This window comes from Xenopus laevis, chromosome 7L, assembly GCF_017654675.1.
Source record: "Xenopus laevis strain J_2021 chromosome 7L, Xenopus_laevis_v10.1, whole genome shotgun sequence".
Lineage (NCBI taxonomy): Eukaryota > Metazoa > Chordata > Amphibia > Anura > Pipidae > Xenopus > Xenopus laevis.
The window spans coordinates 10477822-10489861 of record NC_054383.1 but is presented as its reverse complement, the minus strand read 5'-3'; the positions used below and the strand labels follow the sequence as shown (position 1 = coordinate 10489861).

At 41.2% G+C, this 12040-nt stretch overlaps 1 protein-coding gene across 2 annotated transcripts in view; it reads right to left on the bottom strand.

The window, feature by feature from the left end:
* bicc1.L (BicC family RNA binding protein 1 L homeolog) overlaps nt 1-12040 on the bottom strand; it is a 170991-nt gene that overhangs the window by 72545 nt on the left and 86406 nt on the right.

The following is a 12040-nucleotide window of genomic DNA, read 5'->3' as shown; positions in this document are numbered from 1 at the left end:
CAACTACACCCCTTTTTCCATTGGGATATGATGGATTCTAGGACTAGAAGATCTCTGGAAAGCAGAGGGACATCAAGTCCCAGAATCCTTCACATCACAATGGAACAAGGTGTGCGAGGGTTTGCATAACACAGTGAGCCTAAGGGGGGCAGGGATATGTTCATTGTGAGCACAAACAGGCTCCCTTTCAATTTATGGAATGAGGCATTCCGGTGTTAAAAACATACTTGGATGTTTATGCGTTTTTATTTAACATAAGCTCAGTGGCGTAACTAGTTGTTACTGGGCCCCATAACAAATTCAATTTAGGGCCCCAAAATATTTATAAGTTGGCCTATTTTACCAAGATATATTAAAATTGCTAATTAATTAGGGTCTCACTGGGCCCCCTACACTCCTGGGCCCCCCTGCAACCGCAGGGTCTGCTTCCTCTATAGTTACGCCCCTGCATAAGCTCAACTGAATGAGTTGTCTGGGCTTTTATAGAAATGTATATTTTTAAGATTTCAGGAGGTTTCAATTTGCTCTAAGTTATCACTGCATATTGCATTAAAAGGATACTGTCATGGGGAAAAAAAATTCAAAATGAATCAGTTAATAGTGCTGATCCAGCAGAATTCTGCACTGAAACCCATTTCTCAAAAGAGCAAACAGATTTTTTTTATATTCAATTTTGAAATCTGACATGGGGCTAGACATATTGTCAATTTCCCTGCTGCCCCTGGTCATGTGACTTGTGCTCTGATAAACTTCAGTCACTCTTTACTGCAAGTTGGAGTGATAGCACCCCCTCCCTCCCCCCCCCCAGCAGCCAAACAAAAGAACAATGGTAACGTAACAAGATAACAGCTGCCTGGTAGATCTAAGAACACCACTCAATAGTAAAAACCAATGTCCCACTGAGACACATTCCTTTACATTGAGAAGGAAAAACAGCAGCCTGCCAGAAAGCATTTCTCTCCTAAAGTACAGGCACAAGTCACATGACCAGGGGCAGCTGGGAAATTGACAAAATGTCTAGCCCCGTGTCAGATTTCAAAATTGAATATAAAAAAAATCTGTTTGCTCTTTTGAGAAATGGATTTCAGTGCAGAATTCTGCTGGAGGAGCACTATTAACTGATGCGTTTTGAAAAAAACATGTTTTCCGATGACAGGATCCCTTTAAGTGTCCCTTTAAGTATAAAACATAATGAGAAGAGCAAGATTCTGCAGAAGGTGCTTAGATGTAACAGGGTTACAGGGAGAGAGAAGCACTGATAACATCCATCAGCAAGTACTAATGAGCCAAGCTGAGGCCAAAATACATTTTTTGTTGGGAGTTCATGCTTTTATCAGGAATCATACAGTGATAAAAAAAAATATATTCTTTTACTTAGATAAAGCCAAAACTCCATTTGTTTCACCCGTCAGAACATTGCACAATAACTTCTTAACACAGATGAGGTCAAATTACTGTTGCTCAGTATCATCTCAAATAATCTCTAAGACTCATACAATAATACATGAAGCCTGGGGGAGTGTGTCCGGACTAATAAATCATAAGATTGAAAATTACCAATGCACCTGCCTCCCCAATTGGAAGTCCACAACTTTTTACATGCCTAGTACTATAAAATCCTTCAAATATGCAACGATGTTATTTTAATATAATTGCAGCTCCTTTCCTTACTGTAAGTGGAGCCTTACTGATTTCAACCTTAAAGGAAAACTATATCCGCAAAATGAATACATAAGCAACAGATACTTTATATCAAATTAAGCAGCATATTAAAGAATCTTATCAAACTGGAATATATATTTAAGTAAATTGCCCTTTTACATCACTTGCCTTGAACCACCATTTTGTGATGGTCTCTGTGCTGCCTCAGAGATCACCTGACCAGAAATACTGCAGCTCTAACTGTAACAGGAAGAAGTGTGGAAGCAAAAGACACAACTGTCTGTTAATTGGCTCATGTGACCTAACATGTATGGTTTGTTTGGTATGTTTGTGTGCACCGTGAATCATATGTTCCCAGGGGGTGGCCGTTATTTTTTAAAATGGCAATTTTCTATTTATGATTACCCAATGGCACCTACTACTAAAAAAATATATTATTATGAAAATGGTTTATTTACATAAAACCGGGTTTTACATATGAGCGGTTTTCTGCAATATATTTTTATAGAGACCTACATTATTCAGGGGGTATAGTTTTCCTTTAAAGGAGAAGTCAACCCCTACGTGCAAAAATCCCTCCCCTCCCTCTCCTGTGTAGGCCCCCCTCCCTCCGGGTCTAACTGCCCCCGGGCAAATGCCCCTTACTTGTTATTTACCCTTCGCGCAGGCCCTCTCCTGCTGAGTTCACAGCAGCCATCTTCTCCCGAGCGCTCTTCTTCCTGGATTCAGCTGTGTTTTCTGGCGCATGCGCAATTGGAGTCATTTGCCAGTACGGAGCTGCTGCACATGCGCCCAAAGTCACAAAGTTTCCAATTTCTTTTTTCGGAAACATTGTGACTTTCGGCGCATGCGTAGTAGATCCGAACCGGCAAATGCTGTCTACTGGGGTAGGTAGGGGGGCCTTAACAGGGGAGGAATTTTAGCACATAGGGGTTGACTTCTCCTTTAAGGGTAGAGGCACACAATGCTATTTTGGGGAGATTAGTTGCCCAGCGACAAATTGCCTCTTCTTTGGGCGACTAATCTCCTTGCAATGCCTTCCCGCCGGCTAGACTGTAAGTTGCCGGCCGGCACTCTGAGTGCTTCTTTTTCCGAATTCACCTCACAAGGAAACTTCAGGCGACTTCATAAAAACGAAGCGCTCAGAGTGCCATCCCACCGGCGATTTAGATTCTAGCCGGTGGGAAGGCAGTTAAACTAAATCTCCCCATGAGTCTCTGCCCCTAAGGAGCATATTCCCCTTTTGCAACGAATAGGGTTTGTAGTAATCACTCATTTTCCCTATTATTTTAATCACAAAAAAGTACTTTTTTGTTATTTCTTGAGTTACACAGAAAAAGCGGCGAAATTGAAGCTACTCCATGTTTGGTTCTTGCGAGGTTAATAATGAGATGACCGTTGCACAAATAAACAGAGAACTATTACGCAGAGGGATTATCAAATGATCTACCTCGCAAGGAACAAACATGGAGTACCTTCAACTTCCCTGTTTGTTTTGTTCAGTCCAAGAAATAACAAAAACCATAGAAATTTGAGATAAAAACATTAGGTACGTAAAAACTACTGTCTGGAGACAGTGGGGCAAATTTCATAAAATTCGATATTTTCAGAAAAAAAAGTGATCTTACATGTGTTCACAGTCCCAGAATATTGTCAACCAACAAGAAGATACTGTGGAGCGTTTTCCCTTTTACACGACATGGTAATGCCAACTCAACCCATTAGCGCCAGACACATTGGGGCTCATTTACCAACACTGGGCACATTTGCCCATGGGCAGTTACCTATAGCAACCAATCAGTGATTAGCTTTTTGAAGCCAACTGTAAGTAGAACAATGAATGCAGCAATTTGATTGGTTGTCATGGGTTACTGCCCATGGGCAAATTTGCCCAGTGTTGATAAATGACCCCCAAAATTGAATCCACATCCTCATGGTTGTTCATTACTTATGTAATTAATCAACTTTGAATATCCCTTAATTTTCCTGAATAGTACTTGTATAAAGCCTATCATTTCAACATGGCCATTTTGTCCCATTCTAGCCAGTCTTGGTTCCTAGGATTTGGCCATGTTACACATTTTAACAGGATTTTTGCACAACTGTGAAGATAAACATTACCAAAAAAGCGGATTTTCCCTGCTGCCCTCTCACTTTAATTCTGGATAAAAATAGGTTAGCCTGATGGTCAAATCTAAAATTTCTATAAAGATTCTCTTAGGGCGATCCCTAAATCTTTATGGCTAAACCAGCAAGCAGGGAGCGATTAAACAAGCCTCATACAAACACACACCAGGGCTGTACCAATAAACACAAGGCAGTTATGGGCAATTCATTTAGTTGTCATTTAATAAAGCAAAATAATATTTGCAACGGCAGCTCTTTCTCAAATAGAAAACACGTGTTCTTCATCCAGACGGGAATGTAGCGAAGAACAAAAGCACCGCAGAGTGACACTTATGGGTAACAAATACTTTCACCAGCGGGTACAGGTACCAAGTCGTCTCTTTAATTAATGGCACTACTCACCAAACCCTTGGATGTTGCAGGTGCTTATTTTTGAATTCCAGGCTTGGAGGCAAGTACTGCCAAACAAAGCCTCCTGTAGGCTGCCAGTCCACATAAAGGTGGCCATAGACTCAAAGATCCGCTCGTTTGGCGACATCGCCAAACGAGCGGATCTTTCCCCGATATGCCATTAACAGCATGGCTATATCAGGGGTAATTCGAACGATCGAATTATGATGCGCCAAGGGGCTCCGACGGGTCGGTTGGGTAAAAATCAAAAGTTACCGATCGATATCGTGACCAGATATCGTGACCAGATATCGATCAGGAAGACCCGTGGGAAGCCCCCATACACGGGCAGATAAGCTGTCAAATTGGTCCAAACGACCGATATCGGCAGCATTATCTGCCCGTGTATGGCCACCTTAAGGGTTACCAAATATCCAATCACAGCCCTTATTTGCATGCTTGTGCTGCTCCCCAACTCTCTTTATATCTGAATGTGGCTCACAGGTACACAAACGTTGGGGGATGCCTGCCTTAAACCCCTTGGAATGGAGAGAACCATGAGCAGAGGTCCCTTTAACACCCCAACAAAAATCTCTGCCGGTGCTAAAGATGGGTGTTCTATAAATATTATTATTTCTAATAAGGTGGTGATGGATCCAAAAAGAAAAAAAAATTCTTAATTTGTACTTTTTGGAAAAGGCAAGTTTTTCCTCTCTCTTTGCTTTTCAACATGTCCCAATTCCCAGGCACATCACAGTTTTAATGAATGACCACCCGTATGTTGAGTCAAACATAACGCCAGCACTGCTTTTTTTAAAGAATGACCTTCTGATATACAGACTGCCGGTGGATCCAGCCAAGATCGGAATCTGTCTGTAAACATAGCCAGGGCGGGCAACTGCAGAGCCTCCAGATGTTGGAGAACTACAACTCCCAGCATCCTACCCAAAGCCAAATTCTCATCTAAAACAGTACCTCCAACACTGCATTCCAGATGTTAAACCAAGTGCGAGGGGGGGGGAAAGATGTTTTAGAAAAATGAATCCCTGACTTCTCCTCCAGATAATGAATTGTTTGCAGTATTTATCCACGCTTAGCAACAACTGGCATTCCTGGAAGGGCACTCACGTGGTTCAGAGATCTGCCAGCGTGCCAATGTGTTTCTCATTGAGCGCGTTACTTTCATGCGAAGAAATCACGTGGGATGATAGAGTCGAATGTTTATTTTCTAGAGTTAAGTACATCATTTCACAGCGGTTATTGTACCAGAAAAATATACACAGACATCTGTCCATGTACTGAGATGTTGTTTCAATTCAGCGCTTTAGCGTTCAGCATTAACAATGATAAAGCCCATTTAAATGCTAAATCATTGGTTCTCCCCAGAATGAAGCAATGTAGTTATTGCACTGGGTGTAGTACAAAGGGGATGATTCGCCTTTAAGTTAACTTTAAGTATGTTATAGAATGGCCTAAACTAAGCAACTTTTCAGTTGGTCTTCATTAGTTATAGTTTGTTCAAATTATTTGCCTTTTTCTTCTGACTCTTTCCTGCTTTCAAATAGGGGGTCACTGACCCCATTTAAAAGACAAATGCTCTATAAGACTACAAATGTACTGTTATTGCTACTAGGGATGCACCGAATCCCCGGTGAAAGATTCGGCCGAATACCGAACCAAATCCGAATTTACATATGCTAAATAGGGTAGGGAAAGGAAAAAGTGGAAAAAATTCTTCTTTTGTGACGTACTAATTTACATATGCAAATAAGGATTCGGATTCGGTTCGGTCAGCCACAAGGATTCAGGCAAAGCCGAATCCTGCTGAAAAAGACCGAATTCCGGCCGAATCTCGAACCGAATCCTGGATTTGGTGCATCTCTAATTGCTACATTTTATTATCTTTCTATTCAGGCCTCTCCTATTTATAATCCAGTCTCTTATTCAAATCAGTGCCTGGTCGCTAAGGTAATTTGGAAATTGCAAACTGCAGAGCTGCTGAATAAAAAGATAAACAATACAAAAACCCCAAATAATAGAAAATGGAAAATGATTGCAGATTGTCTCAGAATATCACTCTCTACATCATACTAAATCTTAAAGGGGAACAACCCCTAGAAATGGAAATTAAAGGGCCACTAAAGCCTATAACAAACAGATTATTTTAATTCCTTAGGGCACATGCTTTTCTGAGGCAGAGAGCTGCTTTAAAATTGTGCGCAATACATATCATTTCTTCTCATTCCAAGAGAACAACATCTGGGCGAGCCAGACAATATTCATAAGTAAAGCACTGTGCCCCTGGTATTTAAAAAAAAATCAAAGGAAATGAGCACAAAGTGACAGCCAAATCTTCCATTCACGTGTCCCAAGCAATGATGCGCTGCTTATAATCGAATCTACCAGACTAAATACTCGCCTGGCACAGACAATGCCATCTGCACGGTTGGTGACACCATCAAACAGATGTGACTGCCGGTACTTCATTACTTTTCTCGGTTTAATTGGACAATGAACGAACTGCACTCTTTCAGCCAATACCTCTGGACTTGGAGAGGAACTTCAATCAAAACATATTTCTACGTAATGCATCTGGTGGTTTTAATTCCCTAAAATAGAAATAATGATCCTTTGGTTTGCTTCTTTTTGAAACACGTGATCAGTCACAGGGGTTTCCCATAAATGTTTGTCCCAGGGCTGCCATCCGTAATCATGGAACCCCATACTACTATAGTAGCGTGGCCCTCTGCACAGGGGGGTCCAATAAAAACCATGTCTGTATATCCAAGCCCATACCCTGCCCATGTCATGCCCCTTTGTAACAAAATCCCATCCAGAACCAATAACACGCTCTCTACTCTTGAATCATACCTGAACATCTCTTTGGACCTATGACTTGAGCACTAATGATGTTCAGGTTGACCCGAAACCCATGGCGACCCTCAGGTTGACTACTGGTTGGGTTCAGCTTGAAATTTGGCCAACCATTGCAGGTTAAGGTAGGATGCGGGTCAGACTGGGGAAGTACACTCTTCCACTGCTCCTGAAGATTCCGTGTCTTGGAACCAGAGGCTTGCACGCAGCAAGATGACGTGGGTATAGGTTGGGTGCAGGTTCTACAGTGGGAACATTTTGCAGGTAAAGGTTGGGTGTAAATTAAGTTTAAGTGGGGATTACGTTTTTCCTGAGCTGCACATCACTATTAAGCAACCGCTATAATCCCATGATGATGGCTCTAGTTTGTCCAATGTGATGTTCAGGGATTTGGGGAGTTACAGAGGATCCAGAGAGGAAAGTGAGCCCTTGGGTGGTGCAATGGCTTACATTTCTGCACCAGTGAACAGGTGTTCTAGGTTCAACACCAAAAGGGCACCAACTCCCTCTACATGTCCTGCTTGGAGGTACCACTAACAAATCCCTTCCGGAATCTATGGAACGCTTATTGTGATTGGCAGTTTCTACAGTTCTCTGCCAACCCTGAAATGTTTAATAGCCATAGATCTAACCACATTCCACATATGCAGCCTTGGACTTCAAAACAAGCTAATCAGACAACAGCATGCACATCATTGGTCCTTTGAAACTCAAAAAAGGCAGAAACAATTTCACAGTAGGGCTGACCATGACCTAAATCATCCCTAAATGCTGGAATTTACTCCACCCCTATGGTCGTAATTGGATAGACCAGTTTAATTGCTTCATAACAGGCAAGTACCAGCTGTAGACCCCACATACATGCTTTATAGGGATACATTCTTGGATTTGGCTGAATCCAAACCCCAACTGCCATATTTCCAAAAGTCATGGACCAGAGAAAGAACAAACAAGGAATTAGAAGCCTGGCAGGGAGTGGCACAATTATGTTTTAAGGGTTCTATAGGGATTTCAATTAGGGCCTGAAAACATAAATGTAAATGAACAGGAAAAGAAATCCAAAAAATGGATTTCACAAGCTTTCCTGACAGTCACTTCCCCTTTCTTTAAATACACACTTTTCCGAAAACAAATGCTAAAAGGTTTGACATTCCCTTCATATTTTTGAAGTGTTACTATACATTTTTTTTCCCTTAAATGATTAACCGCTCTCTAATACTGTAACTATGAATCACTGCTCGACCAGACATGATTGAATATTCACCTAAATCTAAATCAGATGTTAATTCCAGCAAACACAAGAAAATGAAAATGTTTAACAAAATTGAGAGAGATGTGTAAATCGTCAACAGTAAATGATAACACTTCAAATGACTGTTGCTTATTTTTTGTCAAAACAAAGGACAGAGAACAACAAAATAACCTTTCAGATGGTGTCTTATTCTGCTGCATAGTAAATTCTCTACATAAGTTCTATGTCATGGTATAGCCTCAAGGCTTCCTTTCATGGTGGTAAGGTCCTGCTTTTTCTGTAGCACTGGCTCAGTGGATGCTAGATTTTGACCTTCAACAATTAAATTGTGGTACGTTGGGTAACAACTTGCTATGCAACAGCCTAAGTCCATCCCCAGAGACTATTGTCCCAAATCTAATACAGGCACAATCTCTCCCTACTATACCTGCTATCCCACAGTCACACTCCCTTCCCAGAGACTATTATCCACTGTTACTATAGACACCATCTCTCCCTACTATACCTGCTATCCCACAGTCACACTCCCTTCCCAGAGACTATTATCCACTGTTACTATAGGCACCATCTCTCCCTACTATACCTGCTATCCCACAGTCACACTCCCTTCCCAGAGACTATTATCCACTGTTACTATAGACACCATCTCTCCCTACTATACCTGCTATCCCACAGTCACACTCCCTTCCCAGAGACTATTATCCACTGTTACTATAGACACCATCTCTCCCTACTATACCTGCTATCCCACAGTCACACTCCCTTCCCAGAGACTATTATCCCACTGTTACTATAGACACCATAGTTACATAGTTACATAGTTAAATTGGGTTGAAAAAAGACAAAGTCCATCAAGTTCAACCCCTCCAAATAAAAACCCAGCATCCATACACACACCCCTCCCTACTTTTAATTAAAATTCTATATACCCATACCTATACTAACTATAGAGTTTAGTATCACAATAGCCTTTGATATTATGTCTGTCCAAAAAATCACCCAAGCCATTCTTAAAGGCATTAACTGAATCAGCCATCACAACATCACCCGGCAGTGCATTCCACAACCTCACTGTCCTCACTGTGAAGAACCCCCTACGTTGCTTCAAATGAAAGTTCTTTTCTTCTAGTCTAAAGGGGAGGCCTCTGGTACGGTGATCCACTTTATGGGTAAAAAGATCCCCTGCTATTTGTCTATAATGTCCTCTAATGTACTTGTAAAGTGTAATCATGTCCCCTCACATGCGCCTTTTTTCCAGAGAAAACAACCCCAACCTTGACAGTCTACCCTCATAATTTAAGTCTTCCGTCCCTCTAACCAATTTAGTTGCACTTAGTCTCTGCACTCTCTCCAGCTCATTTATATCCCTCTTAAGGACTGGAGTCCAAAACTGCCCCCATACTCCAGATGAGGCCTTACCAGGGACCTATAAAGAGGCAGAATTATGTTTTCATCCCTTGAGTTAATGCCCTTTTTTATGCAAGACAGAACTTTATTTGCTTTAGTAGCCACAGAATGACACTGCCCAGAATTAGACAACGTGTTATCTACAAAGACCCCTAGATCCTTTTCATTTAAGGAAACTCCCAACACACTGCCATTTAGTATATAACTTGCATTTATATTATTTTTGCCAAAGTGCATAACCTTGCATTTATCAACATTGAACCTCATTTTCCAGTTTGCTGCCCAGTTTTCCAGTTTAGACAAATCACTGTGCAAAGTGGCAGCATCCTGCATGGAACCTATAGTTCTGCACAATTTAGTATCATCTGCAAAAATAGAAACAGTACTTTCAATGCCCACCTCCAGGTCATTAATAAACAAGTTGAAAAGCAAGGGACCTAGTACAGAGCCCTGCGGTACTCCACTAACAACACTGGTCCAATTAGAAAATGTTCCATTTACCACCACTCTTTGTAGTCTATCTTTTAGCCAGTTCTCTATCCAGGTACAAATACTATGTTCCAGGCCAACATTCCTTAATTTAACCAGTAACCTTTTGTGTGGCACTGTATCAAATGCTTTAGCAAAGTCTAAGTAAATCACATCCACTGCCATCCCAGAATCGAGGTCTCTACTTACATTCTCGTAAAAGGAAATTAAGTTAGTCTGGCAAGATCTATTACGCATAAAACCATGCTGGCACAAACTCATAGTATTATGATTTGCTATGAAGTCCAGTATCTTATCCTTTATTAACCCTTCGAAAAGCTTTCCTAATACTGACGTCAGACTAACTGGCCTATAGTTTTGAGACTGAGAACGGGATCCTTTTTTGAATAGAGGCACCACATTAGCAATTCTCCAGTCTCTCGGCACTATGCCAGATCTCAATGAATCCTGAAAAATTAAGTAAAGAGGTTTGGCAATCACAGAGCTAAGCTCGCTAATTACCCTGGATGAATACCATCTGGCCCTGGACCTTTGTTAATCTTAACATGTTCAAGTCTCTTTTGAATTTCTTCATGTGTGAACCATGCATCATTAGTTGTATTACTAGAATTGGGAGTGTTAAGAAGGAAACCTTCACTTACTGGTTCTTCATTTGTGTAGACAGATGAAAAATACGAGTTCAGAATCTGCGCTTTTATTTTGTTTTCATCAACCAGCTGACCCCCCTCTGATAGTAAGGGTCCCACCCCTTCCTGCTTCATTTTTTTACTATTGACATATTTAAAAAATAATTTTGGATTTTTTTTACTGCTTGCTGCAATATCCTTTTCTATAGCAATTTTAGCTTGCCTTATAGCTTCTTTGCATGATTTATTGGCCTCCTTGTACCTTATAAATGTTGCGGCTGTACCAGCTAACTTGAAAGCCTTAAAAGCACGTCTTTTCTTACCCACCTCAACACCAACGCTTCTATTGAACCAAAAAGGTTTTTCTTTGCAACGACGTTCCTTGCTTACAAGTGGAATATACTGACAAGTATATTTATTAAGCAGCATTTTAAAGACTTCCCATTTATATTCTGTGTTTAACCCTGTGAAAAGCATTTCCCACTTAATATGTTGCAGAGATGCCCTTATACTGTCAAAGATTGCACGTCTGAAATTTAGTGTTTTAGTTACTCCCTTATAGAATTGCTTCTGCAACAGAATCTCAAAGGAGACCATGTTATGATCACTATTCCCTAAATGCTCCCCCACACAAATGTTAGAGATGAGTTCAGTATTGTTAGTTATTACAAGGTCCAAAAGACCATCTCTCCCTACTATCTCATCCCTACTATACCTGCTATCCCACAGTCGCACTCCCTTCCCAGAGACTATTATCCACTGTTACTATAGGCACCATCTCTCCCTACTATACCTACTATCCCACAGTCACACTCCCTTCCCAGAGACTATTATCCCACTGTTACTATAGACACCATCTCTCCCTACTATACCTGCTATCCCACAGTCACACTCCCTTCCCAGAGACTATTATCCACTGTTACTATAGACTCCATCTCTCCCTACTATACCTGCTATCCCACAGTCACACTCCCTTCCCAGAGACTATTATCCCACTGTTACTATAGACACCATCTCTCCCTACTATACCTGCTATCCCACAGTCACACTCCCTTCCCAGAGACTATTATCCCACTGTTACTATAGACACCATCTCTCCCTACTATACCTGCTATCCACAGTCACACTCCCTTCCCAGAGACTATTATCCCACTGTTACTATAGACACCATCTCTCCCTACTATACCTGCTATCCCACAGTCACACTCCCTCC